General features: G+C 36.1%; 1 pseudogene; it reads left to right on the top strand.

Annotated features, from left to right (window-relative positions):
- The first annotated feature begins 540 nt into the window (after positions 1 to 540).
- Positions 541 to 1,204, top strand: LOC140531365 (ras-related protein Rab-28 pseudogene; annotated as a pseudogene).
- The last annotated feature ends 15,728 nt before the right edge of the window (positions 1,205 to 16,932 follow it).

Below are 16,932 nucleotides of genomic sequence, written 5' to 3'. Positions count from 1 at the left end.
TATCATTATAAGAGTATATAAGACTATATAGTAAATACATGCTCAGGTGAAAGAATGAAGGAATCACAAGGGAAAAGATGGTGGAGAGAATTTGGGCAGAAATCAAGAGAGACAGGAGACAGGAATAGAAGTGATATTGTTATCAATATATGGCAGCCTGCATAGGCAAAAAGATTTGGGGAAAAGAATCTGGTAAAGAAACACAATTGAGGAATAATAGGGAGATTTAATTATCTCGACCTCTACTCCAGCTCTATCTCTACCAAAAGCAAAGCAACAAATAATTTCTTAACTTGGCTGAATGGTAATAGAATCCTTGAAAAGATAGAGGGAGGAGACTGGGGGAGAAGGGGGGGGAGTGTGTTGGGGCATGGCGGGGGGCTCAACATTGCACTTGGAGAGTGATTTGCCCCGGATCCCTCTGGTAGTTGCTGAGCCTGGGTGGGGGTAGGTGGGGGGCTCTGCCCCAGTGTCCCCCAGTCCCAGGCAGAAGCCCCCAGCTACCTCCCCAGCAGGGTCAGGCCTGCTGTCCCAGTCACCATGTCCAACTCTGAGAAAGAATGTCAAGACTGTCAGCTCAAAATCATCTTGTTGGGTGAAGCTATCTCTGCAACGACCTCCTTAGCTACATGGTTTTCTCAGGAAGCTTTTGGGAAACACTACAAACCAACTGTAGGTCTGGACTTCTTTTTGAAAAAGATAACATTGCCAAGAAACCTTAATGTTATTCTACAAATTTGGGATAAAGAAGAGCAAACAATAGATGACAAGATTTTTGGATAAATATGTCTATGGAGCACAGGGAGTTCTCTTGGTATATGACGTTACAAATGAACAAAGCTTTGAGAATTTAGAAAACTAGTATAACATGGTGAAGAAAGTGAATGAAGAGTCAAAAACACAGCCATTTGTGGCCTTGGCGTGCAATAAAATTGATTTGGAGACTATGAGAACAGTAAAACCTGATAAACATCTACAGTTTTGCCAGGAAAGTGGCTCAATACCCATTTTGTGTCATCAAAGACAGGAGACTGTTTTCCTGTGTTTTCAGAGAGTTGCTGCTGAAATTCTTGGGATCAAATTAAACAAGGCAGAAATGGAACAATCACAGAAGGCAGTGAAGGCAGATATTGTAAACTACAATCTGGAGACTGTGTCAAAAACTGTTAACCCTCCTAGAAGCTCGATGTGTACTATTCAATGAATGCATTTTTTCTTGGTAACGATCAATTTGGCAGACTGCCGCCTTTTACAAGGATGGGCTCAAGGACTGCTAAGAACTTATTTTAAGTGGTCATCTCTATAGCACAAAAGAAAAAAACAAACTACTACACCATTTGTGTTGCAAAGCAGCAGGCAGTCTCTTGAATTGTCAAGGATTCAGCTATTGGACCACACATTTGGAATCCAAAATCGAGAATCTATTCTTTGGAATTATATTGCTTCTTTGGATATAGTGATGTCTATTTACGTTCTTTAAGGATGTCTACATATCTTTAACCAATGTTTCCACAGATTAGGATGCCTATATTTGAAAACCACCCAAGTTCAAGCAAGGTATTTAGCCACAACACTGTCTGATTCTGCAGTCCAAATTCAAATGTAGCAAAATGAAATTCAGATGCTTTTGTCAGAGAAAAACAGTTAAATGAATAATTTATTTTATCTTGAAATAATTTAGAAGGAATTCCTGTGGTATATATAGAGTGATCAAAACTGTACAAAGGTGTATCTAGTTGAAAATACTTAAAATAAAGCTTTAAAAATATTTTTTCATTTAAAAAAGGCCTTAAATTGTTCATATTGTAGCTAGAAACTCACTGAGTAGTGAGTATTTGCTATTGTATTTTTCTTACTGTATCATGATCATTACATATTGTATAAAACTCAGGTTAGATTGCTTTATGAATTTTGATCAGCATTTACCCACGAACTGTTTTCTTAGTTATGTGCTTAACATAAATTATGAAGTATTGCTGGATCAATGTGCATCAGATTATACCTGATATTTAAATATTCTTTTTTATCCCTCTAATAAATTTATTTAAATCAAAAAAAAGAAAAAAAAAAGGTGGGAGAACCAACAAAGGGAGATTCTGTTCTAGATCTGATTATCACCTCAAAGGGTAGTGAACACTATATCTTGGAATTTGTGATGGACAGCACAATATGCCTCCTAGCTTTTGAAAGTAGATTTCAAAGCTTTCAGACAATAAGATAAGTCAATGCCTATGATTAAAATTCCATAGGGAAAGGCAGCACAGGACAGATAGGAAGCCATTGCAAGGGTTGCTTATTTCCTCTAGGAACAAAGTATAAATTTCTCTGTTTAGCTTTTAAAGATCTCACAACCTGATCCAAACCTATCTTAACAATTTCATAGGATATTAACTCTCTTTCCTTCACTCTATGATCGAGCCAAATTGGCTTTGTCCTTGTTCCTAACACAAAGCATTCCACCCCCAACTCAGTGATTTTGCTTTGGCCATGTAAATGCTTGAAATGCACTTTGTCTTTGCTTCCATCTTATATGTTGCTCAAACACTACCTTCTATGAGAAACATTTTCTGATCTTCCTCCTGCCCTGTCTCCTAAAACTCCCCCATATTTAACTACTTTCTATGGATTCATATTGATTCATGTTGTATGCTGAACATATTTGTGCATGTTCTCGCTGTTTATTAATTTGTACTTTTATACCCATATAAATGCTTGTTTTGGAACTGATTGAGTACAAGAATGAAATTCTGAATACTAAAAGGGAAATTACTTCAATGATGAGGGTGCCCTGAAGAGTCTGATGAGAATGCACAGGGCACTTGCCAAATTAGGTTTCTTTTTCTTTCGATTTTGTTTTTCAGATTTTTTTTTTAATAAACAGAATATATGATCAAAAGCAAGTGGTAAGGGTGAAGAATTTGTATTATAAAGTTTTGTTTCAGGATCAGATGTGCAGAATAAAGACTGGGGAGCAAAACTATGGATAGCAAAAAGTTTTGAGGGTGGTATGTTTTTAGATATAACTGGGAAAGCACTTTAATTGGTATCATGAAGGAATTGAATGTTGGGTATGTGTTGCCAGAATTGAGAACTCAGCAGCTGTAGCAGTAATTAAAAATAACTTTGGCTCTGATCTTTCTCATTGATGATATACTAAAACATAGCAATTTGTTTTATTGATTGTTGTACTATCAAAAATAGTAACTCTAATAATAGCTAGTATTTATAGAGCACTTTAAAATTTGCAAAATGATTTACAAATATGAACTCATTATATGCTTACTAGAACCCTGTGAGGAGAATGCCACTACTACCCTCATTTTATGGATAATGAAACTGAAGCAGAGATTAAGTGACTAGCCTAGAATTTCACAGCTAGTAAGTGTTGGAGGCAGCATTTGAACTAAGATGTTTTGCTGTTGTTAATGATGTATTATTCAGGCATATCAAACTCTTCATGACCCCATGGACCACATGCCCAAACCTTTCTGTCCTCTACTACTTCTCAAAGTCTATTCAAGTTCATGTTCGTTGTTTCCATGACACTATCTATCCATCTCATCCTTTTCTTTTTGCATCAATCTTCCCCAATATTAGGGTTTTTCCCAATGAGTCCCATCTTTTCCTTGACTTCACATCCATCGCTCAATCTGCCACCTATATGAATAAATAGTTTAACCAGTAATTTTTATGTTTATTTAAGCCTGGAAGAATAGGAGAGTTGATTTAGAGGGATGAGCGAATAAAGTTTGTCTAATTTATTAAATAAATTAGAATTGGGTTGAAGAATCAGAATTCTTTAATGAGAAATATACTGCTTCTTCAGCAATTAATGTAGAAATATTAGAATATTTCTCTTGATTACTTTAGAATCCAGAATGAGACTGAATAAGAAAAATGGAAAAGCAGAAGATAGAGGGGTAATCATACCTCCTAGACCACACATTGAGGTGCCCACTCTACTACTTTTGCCTCTTAAAGTGAATGAAAACATCTTTTTGTCTGAGAAAAAAAAATAAAGGGATGATTCAAAGGTTTTATTTAGGACTTCCTTTCCTTTCAGTTCTCAATTTTGGAACATTTGACTTAGGGAAAGGACATACAATTCAACAAAACTATATTAAGCACCTGCTGTGTACAAGGCTCTGAGGATGTAAAGAGAAAAACAAGGCAGTTCCTACCCCCAGGGAATTTACATTCTGATAGGGATGGCTGCTGATGTCCCTTCTGACAGCTTTCCACATATTCAGTCAGGATAGGGGGACAGATAATAAAGGCTGCAGATACAGCAAATCTAGAGACCAAGTAGTAAGTAGTAATGTTTTTAATCCCAGAGAGGATCAAATAGCCAGCTGTTCTTTTACTCTTTGGCAAGAGAGTGTGTAAACCTTGTTTAGTTCTCAAAAATAGTTTCATAGGTTATTAGTTTCCATAGGAATAATATTAATAGGTAGTTCTTACTGCCTTGTATCAGGAATGCCTTCAGAGACACCCATCTCAAAATCTGTTGAATTTTTGTGGGATATTGAACTCATCCCTTAAAACCTAACTTCGATATTGTGCCTCCAGAAAGCACTCCCTGATCTCTATGTCAAATAATTTGCTTTGTTCTTCACATATATTTATAATAATATGTATATTTTTATTATAATCATGTCACATCATGTTATGTTAATTATGTGGCATTAATTATTATGTTATATTGTGTACCTCCCACAGTACATATTGAGGACAGAGGAGGTCTTAGCTAAGCTTTGTATCTCTTTGTATATACTCTGTATATAGTATATACCTAATCAATTTTAATGACAATAAATTTATTGCAAAAAGAACAGAACTTCATTTTATTTGAATAATGTTATGTTTACCTCAGCACTCTGAAATATCTCTCTCTTTTCTCTCTTTCTGTTTCATCTGTATTTTCTCTGTATATAAGTTGAGAAATGGGTAAGTTAATATCAGCTTTGGGGATGTAGAAATATCAGGAATGCAGTTGTCAAATTCAAAGATGATTCTGGGAAATCCATGAAAATGAACTTTATCAATACACCCCTGTAGGATATAGGGAACAGTTTCCTTGGTATGCTCAATGTATCTTTTGTGAACAGAAAAACTATAACTAATTCACAGGTTCTAGCAAAGCCAAAACTCAAACCTATGTCTTTCAATCTCCAGTCAAGTGTTCCTTTTAATAGACTACATGGTCATAAAGCCAATTCATACTTTTTGTTCTGTCCTGGAACATCCAGCACCTCCAAGCTCAATTACTTCACTGGGAGCCTTGAAAATACTAACATCAAATGGTAGGAGGTGAAAGGTTGAGGGAAAGAACACTCAAATACTCAGACCTATAAGAGTAGGCATATCCCCATTCATCACCTGTCCTCTCAGATATCTAAAGATAGGTGGCAACACTGAGGTTCTGTGGAATGTACAGGGCACCACAGGGATTCAAGTTAAGGAGAGGGATTGAGAAAAGAAGAAGGAAGCCTTGGATGATATACTAAAATGGAAAATAGGAATCAAAGAAAGAAGGGCAACGCCTTTTCTCTCTCTGAGATTTTTGGCTTATAGGGAAAAAATGGTTTCAGACACTCACAGTTTCTATTCTGTTCAATTATTCCAAGGTGATAATCTTCTTCAGCATGATTTTCATCCCCCAATCAATCATAACAAGTGAATGACATGATATGTTTTTCATTTTGCTATGTGGCATTTGGCCAGTGACCCTAAAATGTAGGGACTTCTTTTGAAATATTCAAATGTTAATATTGCCAAATTAAATTGAAGGTCCTAGTAGATGTTTTTGGTTTTATTTTGTATTGTTGCTATTTTGTTATTATTGTTGTTTTAAAGAAGATTTTCAGACTTTCAGCTTGTGGTCTCATATGAGACCAAGGGATATAAAGGCAGAGTAAAATGATAGGGAAAGGAGGAGTTGGCAGAATGTTTCTACCCATCAGAATAGGTTCAGTTCAGGTTTAGAATCATGATTCCAGTTGGTTCTTATTTAATCTGAATCATTCACATTGCATGTTATACATAAGGGATGTACTTTGTAATCAGGTCCAAAAAAACAAATACACGGTTTCTTCCTCTCCCCTCTCAGTGCTGAAATGCTTGGACAGTATACTAGACAGGCATGTGCATGGCTCTGGCTCTCTGGGTTTGGACAGAGTTCCTTTTTGGTTCTAGGTCACTGCACTGCATTGTGAGATGAATGTTTCTCTGAACACACAAACATCACCACAGTTTGGGAAAGGGGTGTCAAGCTGGCAACTACATTACACATTCCGGGTGGGCCAGTACAACTAGGTTTGGACTTCATCAAGCACCTCAAACTATGTTTCAAATGTTTTCAGTTCGGCAAAATTTTGACTGCATTTGGCCCAACATTTTTCCCTAGTTCTTTTTTTTTAAACCCCTGTGTATTTCAAGAGAAATGTAATCCATATGTTTCTGATTCATTTACACTTAACTCATCAAAATATTGTTTTGTGAAAGCCATTTGATGTCCAGGCCTTCTTAGGAGTCCTTTTAATGAGTCTTTAAAAAAAAACTTTTTTCTTAGAAATAGGAAATCAGATTTTCCCCCAACGAACTCAAATTTCAAAAGATCTGAATTCTATCTAGAACACAAAACCCATAGGTTTCAAGAGGATTCTGAATTTGACAAAACTCCATTACTTTAGGCACAAAGGACTCATAAACAGATCTGACTAGTCATTAGAAACATCAAAATGCACTGCAACACAACTTCCATACTACAATCTGCCGGATATAAAATGTGTGTAGCAAGGGTCTGATGACAACCCCTGTGTACACAAAAGAAATTGTGAAGGGTTTGGGTAATGTAATCAAGGTCCTTCTGTTCAAATATTTGAATGTTCCAGAGTTCCAGGAGTTTATAGGATTTGCAGCTGGAAGTTACTTCAAAAGTCATCTAGTCCAACTCCCTCATTTTATAGAAACTGAGACACAGATAAAGGAAATAATTTGCTTATTGTCACATATATGGTAAAGGGTAGAGCCATTTAAGCTCCTTGACTTCAGAGCTGGTACCCACAGTACTACATTTATTCTAAAAGGAGGGAAATAGCCAGAAAGAATGAGAAAACTTAATTATGAGAAATGTATTTTAAGAATCTGATAAAACTATCTTACCTGTTTCATTCTATAACCACTAAAATGTAACATACAAGTTTGTATGGTGTCCTTTTCTGCTGTTCAAGGGTAGGATAGGGCTAAGTCCTCTAGTAATTATCTAGGCCCCAAAGAAGAGCCTTAATCCCTGTGTCTCTGCAAATCTCCAGTTAGACTGGATTTGCCCTTCAATGGCCAAGAGAATAATAATATATATCAGTTAGATTTTATATTTTTCGCTTTAGAGCTTATTAGACATTCTCCTCAAAAAAAAAAAATATCCTGAAGTAGACAAGGCAAGAATTATTATCCCCATTTCATAGATGAGGAAATAGACACAGGTGACTTATCCACAGTCCAGAGCTGGCAATTCAACAATTGCGTATAAGGCACTTTGCTGGCACTGGAAACAGAGGCCAAAATACAATGGACTCTCCTCTCAAGCAGCTTATAATCCTATAGATATATAATGCTATATAGCTCCTATACAATATATTCTATAGATGTATAATAGAAATAAATTCTACAAGTATGTGTATAATTATAATTAGTGGCCACAACCAGGTATACAGACAGTCGCTTCAAAGCCAGAATTCAAACCTGATCGCAAGTTTTATGGTCTTGACACCATGCCACTTACTACTAAGCACCAGTTATATATATCTATATCTATATCTATAGCTATACTTCTATTTGCATAATCTCCATGAGAGTAGAGTAGTTACCTGAAGTATACCTGGACAGTATTTCCAAATGGAGCTGAAGGGATCCTATGAGTTTCACACCTACTGAACTATACAAAAGGCATTCTCAATCCTCCCCTAACCTATTTTGGCACACACCAGATTTCAAAAGGACCCTTGGTCACAGTGTTGCCTATATTTTGTTCTGCCAGTAGAATATAAACTCTTTTTGAAGACAGGCTACTTCATTTTTATTTTGCATCTTTGGTCCCTTGAAAGTTTCCTGAAAATAAAGGGTACTTGATAAATGTTTGTTGAATTGTGCCCTGTATCCTGTTCCAGTATATCTTATTCTTGTCCCTACCATGACACACATAAAAACACATAGGCTGTCCAATGAAGCTTCTCGCTTTTATTCAATATATCCAGTTGTTCAGTATCTCAGTGCTAATGTCTTTCTTTCATATGCCGGGGGAGTTTATCATCCCTCATCACTGACGTTATCACTGACTTGTATCATACTCATAAATTTGTTTTCAGTAAGAACATCTCCAACATCCTGTGCAAGTCCTGATTACTAATTTTATTGTTTGTAATAGCAGTTAGCACAGTTGTATTCTGTAGATGTATTCATCTACATCCATATACACGCATAATTTCCAGCTAAATTTGTTGTAGCAGATAGTAGACAGAAGAGAATGTTGTAGTTCAGGACTGCCAAGAGGGTCCCCAGTCAGAGCTGAGTTACACTGGCCACAGTAAACATTCTGAGGAATGCCCCAGAGACCCTGCTCTGTAGAGTACTGAAGGTTCCTTTCCTTTTTTCCTCAAGGTATATGCATAATCATGTGGAAAAATCAACTTACCCCCTTTCCACCTGGGGGTAAGGAAGGTAGAAAGGGAAGTTATGGCAGTCCATGGGGGCCCTGTGCAGAGGGCCTGCAAAATGAGGAAATTCTGGGAAATCTGTTTTGGTCCAAGCCGCTGTTTGTTGACCTTGAGGGTTCACTTCTGATTTATAAGCAGAAATAAAAGAAATATCATTCTGTTTTCTCTTAGCATCTCTTACCTTGTTTGGCATTCGTTTTTGTTTTGTTTGGGGGACCGGGGTGTTTCTCTTTTCTTTTTTTTTTTTTAGACCACCTAACATGAAGACCTGACTTAAAGGAAATTATTCTCTGGTAAGATGCAAAGTTCAGGTATTTGCGAAGCAATAATGCCCTCTAATGGAACTACAAAGGACATCCTAGCAGTTTGCAAATTCTACTTACCTGATTTCGATCTAGGGTTGCTTGTCTTAATCTAATTTACAACAGTATACAGGCTACAAGTTTTAGAAACAAGCATCCAAGTTAACATTAATGACGTATTTTGGTATAAAAGAATGAATCATTGAAACCATCATGACCTCCATCCTGTGCCCAGGACCTTGCTGAAGTAAATGGGAGGAGCCCCTGACTGAATTCATCTTCTTATCCATTTCAACCTCAGATCAGCCCATCAGATCTGCCAAAGTGAAGTAAGAACACCCTCAGATTACATTTGTATAATGCTTTTTGGTTACAAAGCATTTTCTTGGTAACATCCTTTATATCATTTTTTGCTTACCAACAATCAGGTTAGTGCACCATTATCCCTATTTTATAGAAGAGGAAACAAGCTCAGTTAAATGATAACAACATATAACTTATAAATTAGCCTTAACATAAGAATATGCAGCTGGAAAGGGGCAGAGCTGTGATTCAAGCTCAGTTGTGGTGTGGTTTTTTTTTAAGCATTTTTTATGACATCTTTCTCTCCCACCTCCCTCTTCATGCTTCTGTTAGACCCTTAGCTGTTTGATAACTATTATAAATTGGTTTGTGCTTAGTTTCTTTCAAATTCAAGTACCCTTTCCCAAAGGTGTATATATTTTACTTTTTAGCCAATTTCATTTCTTCTGAAGGCCCACCATAGCAGAATTCCTTTTCAGATAGACTAATGATGGGCATGAATCCAAATGAAGCAAACAGCATAGAAGTATTTGTGCAGACATACTGACTGAAAGTATTCAAAAAATCTTACATGTACAGTTTTTGCAGAAAGATCAGTGATTTACTTAAATTGAACTTCAAATAAGGCTAAGCTGTTTGGTTATTAAATTATCTTTTTTTATTTATTAATCACTTAAGTAATTAATAGTGAATAGAGAAGGCAACCTTAGGTAATGACCTTGGGGTTGATGCTTATCCCCTTCCCTCCCCCTCCTTTATCCACTTAACACCCAACTACAGAGCACTGTGCGGCAGTTGAGGCCTAAATAAGATTGGGGGCACTATTCCTAGTAGATCAGACAAAATCCCATTTTGAAAAGCCACTTGACGAAATGATTGCCTACCAGTCTTCTGTAGATTTGTAAAGATGGGGCTTCAGGAACTGGTGATTGTCTGTATGATAACAACAGACTGAGATTCCTTCAGGGAACCATTACTATTTCCATCGCCTGTGCAAAAATAAGTTGTGGCTTAATTTTTTACATCATCATAATTTCCCTAGTATCCTAATCCATCTTTTTTCTCTTCCCTATCATGAAGTCATACTATAAAATAATATTTTTAAGGAAAAAATCAGAATACCTGATCAATACATTGAAAAAGTCTAAAAATATATGTAATATTCACTCAAGGACCTCCCACCTTTATAAAGGGATGAGATAGAGAGTATTCTAATGTCTCTCTTTTAAGTCATGTTTGTACTTTAAAATGCTATAATGTTGTATATTGTCCTCTTGGCTCTACTTACTTCCTGTGCATCAGTTCATGTAGATATTTTCATACTTCTCTGTATTCCACATATTTGTTATTTTTTACAGTACAGTAATATTCTATTACATCCATGTACTACAGTTTGTTGAGTCATTCCCCAAATGATGGATATCTACTTTGTTTCCAATTCTTAGCTATCAAAAAAAAATAACATTTTTGGTACATATGGGACTTACTTTCTTATCAATGGCTTCTTTACTTTTCTTAAAAATTGAGGATAAGCTTTTAGTTCAATGGTATTTATATTACTTCTTTCTGAGATAGTCTAATACTAGACCTGGCTATAGTCCCTGTTCAACCCTAACCTTTGAGTTTTGTTCCTCAACTTTTACCCCCTGAGTTTTCACTAATTTTGGAAATGGAACCAGGCCTGAGAGTCATATATAGAGGGTGTAAAAATCATCAAATCATGAGTTTAGAGCTGAAATGAGACCTATGAATATGGCTGTATTGAGGTCATTTTCCCTTCAGGTCAGGGAGAAGTTCCAGAACAACTGAATGAACTTCAACTATACTCCAGATAAGAGGTAGTATCTCCTCAACTAGAAAAGATCTTATCATAAGTTGAAGATGCTGAGCCAAAGTGACTAAGCAGGAAATTTACATGATGTTTGGTCTGTTGCGGTGGTCAAGTCATTCAGTCATTTCTAACTTTTAGTGGACTATATAGCATGCCGGGCCTTTCTATTCTCCACTATCTCTCAAAGTCTGTCCAAGTTTATATTCATTGTTTCCATCACACCATCTCATCCTCTGCCATCCCCTTTGCCCTTTATCTTTAATCTTTTCCAACATCAGGGTCTTTTCCAATGAGTCCCATTTTCTTTTTATATAAGCAAAGCATTTAAGCTTCAGCTTCAGTATTGATGTTTAGTTTAGGAGTAAACTAATCACTGTGTGATTGAATAGTGTCAAAGAAAGAGAGGGAAGGGGGGGAGAGACAGAGACAAATAGTGAGTAAGTGACAGAGAAATAGAAAGACAAGGAGAGAAAGAGAAGGAGAGGGAAACAGAAAAAAGAGAGAGAATTAGAATGAGAGAGAGAGAGATTCAATATGACTTAGGAAGCTGGAATCTGAGTATTGTGAGCTTAGCTACTCACAGGGGTGGGGTGGGAGGGGAGGGATGGACTGACAAGTCTAGCTGTGGTCTCTCCTTGAGATCAGCAAAAAGACAATGAAGATTTGACTCTCTTCCCTCCTCTTAAATATACCATCAGCTGTATATATATATATATATATATATATATATATATATATATATATATATATATATATATATATATATATATATATATATATATATATATATATATATATATGTATAAATATACCATCATGTATTTATTTAAGCTAATACCTGATTAAGAATTCCTGATTTTGTATCACATAAAACTATGATCAGTCATAAAATGTCTACAACTTAGGTCAATTAATTGGATAGAAGGAAATGGATATCTGGGAATCCACAGAACTAAACAGGACAGCAATATAACATTGGTCTGGCTCGAGAATTCTGAGCTGTGATCATGATCAACTCTCATAGTTTGGGGCTTTTTCAGTATTTACAAGAGCTGTGACCCCCATGGTTGTGGAATCTTGATTCAGGTTGTTAAAAGTTCTGAAAGTAGGAGCTAAAGAAGAGTGAATTCTTTTTCCAGACACTGAGTCATAGTGCCATCTTCTGGTTTCAGAAATAATAGAATTTAGAGCTGGAAGGAACATTAAAAATCATCTAGTATGACCAACCCTCTGATTTTACAGTTTGAGAAACAGGTTTAGAAGTATTAATTAACTCATCTACGATGATACTGATGATTGGGACTCCAACCTGGGTCTAGAGCTCTATCTACTGTCTCCTTTAAAAGCCAGAACTTCTATGTTGTTACTTAATAACAATGACAAAAGGCACACAATCTTGTTTCTAGAAATTATCAAGACTATGGAAAATGTTTTAATTATTTATGTAGAATGTACAATATTTGCCTTTCTTCTGTAGTTAAATAAATATCTCTCTGCTCCAAATGCAAGCTGGACTCCGTAGAAAAGAAGGTATAGGGTCTCAAAAGATTTTGCCACATCCAATGTGTTGCCAAACTTTTTTGATTGTGTATCCTATCATAACTTCCTAGGATTAATTTCTAATGTAGTTCACAAATTTATTTGGAAATTATATTTACATGCTGCTATCAGACATATTATAAAACATATACACAATTTTTGAAGTATCCTAAAGATAAGACAGATATTTTGTTTAATTTCTTAGTAGTACAAACTCTTTTGTTCTCAGGAAAATATTATTAATTTCTTTTTTGGTGAGAACAATTATGTGACTGAATATACTTCATTGTTTTAAAAAATCCATGTGTATGTCCTAAAGATAGGAAAGTCTCATAAACAATAACTATTGCTAGTTATTATTCATTTACTTTGATCAATATGTTTTTTGAAGCATGCAAATGTCTTGTTGAGATATTTTTAAATTGAAAGATATACAATACAACCATAGGTAGATTATATCAGTGAAGTGAACAAATCACTTTTCAGAGAAATCATGTTTCTCTAAGCATAAATATTTACTATATACCATTTAGAAACAAGCAAAAATGAATTCACTGGTAACAATTCAGCACCAAAAAGGTTTTATATTTCTCTTTTCTCATTTCTTTTTTTCACAAAATTCTAATTAACAAGAGATAGCATATATTAATTTCCTATTCATGGTTGGATATTTTAGTTTGGGTTTTTTTTTTTTGGTAGAAGTATAATTAATAACAGTAAGGCCAATTTGACTGGACAACAGAATACAAGAAAGAACGTAATGTAAGACAAACCTGGCAGGGTAGCTTTGAGCTTAATTTTGAAGGGCTTTTAATACCAAATGAAATAGTTTGTAGTGGATCATGAAGTCAATGGGGAACCACTGGAATAGTAGAATATAGGAAGACCTGGACTTTAGGAAAAATCACTTTGTTTAGAATATAGAGGATGGCTAGAGTAGGGAGAAACTTGAAAAAGGAGGAAAAAATTGGAGGGAATTGCAAAAGTTCAGTGAATAAACAATGAAAATTTGAACCAATGTGATGGCTACAGATGTGAGAAATGTTATGGAGATAGAATGGATAGGATTTAGTAACTACTTGGAGACAGGGTGGGGGAGCTGACTAAAAGTGAGGACTTGAGAGTAATACCCAGCTTGCAAACATGGATAACTAAAAGGAAAGTAGAACTTTTGATAGAATGGGAGTGAATTTCCAGGAAATATAACATAATGAAATCTGAAACGGAGCTAACAACTCATATGTGCCTTTTCAGTCTTTCATTCATTCATTCATTCATTCATTCATTCATTCATTCTCTAACTGTGCTCCAACCAAAATGAAAAGGTGTTAGGTCAGGGATCTTTACTCAGTGGTCATTATACTAGGATGCAGGTCTACCCTCACCTGCTGCAAGCAAGAAAAGATGGATATGCTGGGGAGGAAGGTAGAGAATGTTCCCAAAGGAACAGCTAGCAGGAACAGCCTAGGCTGAATTTAGGTTATAACTGCCCCGAGGAACTAGTGTCTTGAACAGTGATTTTCTGAACCAGGGTTTAAAATAAAGAAACGAAGGGCTACCAATAACAGGTAGAGCGTATCTAACAAAGTTTGGTAAGAATGTATTTGTTAGTCTTATAAGCTACTAAGATGGAAGTGGAGGAAGAAAGTTGTATATTTATAAGCACCAAATAAGAAATCATAGAAATTAACTATAGAGATGGAAGGGGTGAAGTGGGAGAGTTGGGTACTAATGAGCGATGGTTAAACGTGGTTATGTGGGGGATAAGCCCCACTAGAGGCTGTTGCAAGGGATGCCACTCTCTCATCAGTTAGTCATTCCCACCTTGGAGGCATGTCATCACTTCTCATGGTTTTCCTTCTTTGTACTTGTATCTTTAGTACCTAGCAGAGTACCTGGAAAATAGTAAGCACTTAATAAATGCTTGTTGATTGGTTAGGGTTCCAACTTTGTAGAATCTAGATTACTAGAGAGAATGAAGTACTCCTTTAAAAAAATTAGGTGAGACTTCAACATGAAAATAAATATGAAAAGGGCTAGGACCTAGCATTTTGGCTACAGAATCAATCACCTGGAGGGGGTCCTGGTTTTTCTTCTTGCTGTGCTGACAAACCACAGACTCTGATCTGGATTCCAGTTCCTGGACTCCTGGAGACTCACTTTTCCAAACTTTGAACACTCATAAGGTCTCAGCCTGGTACATTCTATCTCCAGTATTCTTTCATCTAATGCAGGAAAGAATAGATACAACAGGGACAGAAGCCACAGCAAGGTCAGGTACCACCTGGCAAGGAGGAAACGGAGGAAAAAAGTATAGGGTGAGAATTAAAGGTCTAGGTTCTCTTTTCATCTGGAGGCTTACTTGTCACTCAGATGCAGCTAGAAAGAGAAACTGCTTTAGCTCATTGAGTGCATTCTTAGTTCTGGATCAGTAGTCTGGAAACAGAATCTATCTGCACATGCTGAAATCCACATGTAGATCACCTCTCCTTAGAGTATCGTGTGCATGTTCATGAGGCTAGGGCCTCCCGTGGGTTTTCTTCTATGAGTGTTCCTAATTTATTTACCATATCCTCTAATTAGTAGTTTATTACGTAAATTAATTATAAAGCTATTTATAAATTATTTCTACTGATGATCTGTTCTATATATAATGAGGGTCCACATATGCTTATTGGTTCTTTAAACACACATTTGTTTATTATGTCATATCATACAAGTGCTTATCTTATTAAGGAAAAACACCTATACAGAAACAATCTCCTTAAAATACCAATCACAAACTGGAGGCTTGGAACAAAATGGAGTCAGTTATGCTAAGCTGACAAACATTCCTATCTTATTTTTTTCTGTTTTTTTTGAAGGGATCAACAGTAATAAGTCAAAAAACAGCATCTATTGAGTACTCACTATGTGCTGAGCACTGTTTTAAGTGCTGGGTATACAAAGAAAGGAAAAAGATAATCCCTACCCTTAAGGATTTCATAATCTAATGGGAAAGCAACATGCAAATAACTGTGTACAAACAAAATATCTACAGTATAACTTAGATAATCTCTGAGGGAAGGTACTAGCATGAGATAATGCATGAATTAACAAATTGTGCTCATTGTAGATTGTCTATGTTGATACTGGTTTTCACTTTAGTAAAGAGTACATTCCCCTCGAACTCTTCCTGTGGACCACCAGTGAGAATGGGTTTGAGACAAACAAGTAGTTTATGTTTAAATCTGATAGTGCTGTGAATTTACTTCCCTCAATACCAGGTTATAGAGTTAGCAAAATGAGACTTCTTGCTTCTTCTGCCACCTTCTATCTTATTAAGGTAATAAATCTTCATCTCACACTATACTTTGATAGAAGACACCTTTCTAGATGCACGATTCTACTATTTCATAGTTCTGCTTCCCCAGTTATCATGCTTTATTAGAGTAGGCATGCCTAAGAAATTGCTAATGATTTCAGTGATATCCCTTCCCCAGATCCTCTACTGCTCCACTCCTTCATAACAATATTGAGGAAAGTCTCCCCATAATGAGTCTAAGGATGATCATCTTCTGGAATCACACCCAGCTGTTGGGACATCTGGACCCTTATCCCAGACCTACAACAAAGTTGAGGCTAGGGTGGAGAAAGCAGTGGAAAAAAAGAGATAGGCTGCTTCTTCAGAGTGCTAGAGGTCAGGAACATCAAGTCTACTAAATGAATTACGTGTGGGCTCAAATTCAGTCACAGGATGTTAGGAGGTCTGACCTCAGGTGAACAGGAGGAGTTATGCGATAAAAGCCTTCCTTGCATGATCTCTAGCCATAGATGATTTTCAGTACAGCACCAATTAAATGTGATTCATCCAATTTTTTCAGATGGGAAACATTCACTCACCAGGTTTTCAGAAGCATAAAACTTCAAATGTAGATGTTTAGATTTAGATGCATTTAGATTATAGCTGGAGTTGATTTGTAAAACTTAAAATAGGGAGCCCTCCAGTGGCCACTGAGGGAAAAATCCTAGAGGTTGTAGTTTTGCAAATAGCTACTTTTAAAAATATAATGAAATGCTTCATCATCACAGAATAATTATAGGAAAAACTTTTTGTAGTGGAAAGAAGTTCTTTGTCCCTTTCCCCTGAACCCTTACTGCTGATGCCATCCCCTTGGCATTTACTATTAAAAGTTTTATTTTTTACTTTTTATCTTCCCACTGAGGCTGCAAAGTCCTTAAGAAATAGAACCAACCCTAATGC

The sequence above is a fragment of the Notamacropus eugenii genome, chromosome 3 (genome assembly GCF_028372415.1).
Source record: "Notamacropus eugenii isolate mMacEug1 chromosome 3, mMacEug1.pri_v2, whole genome shotgun sequence".
In the NCBI taxonomy this organism is placed as follows: Eukaryota; Metazoa; Chordata; class Mammalia; order Diprotodontia; family Macropodidae; genus Notamacropus; species Notamacropus eugenii.
Note: the sequence above shows the minus strand (reverse complement) of the source record. Positions and strands in the feature narration are given on the sequence as shown.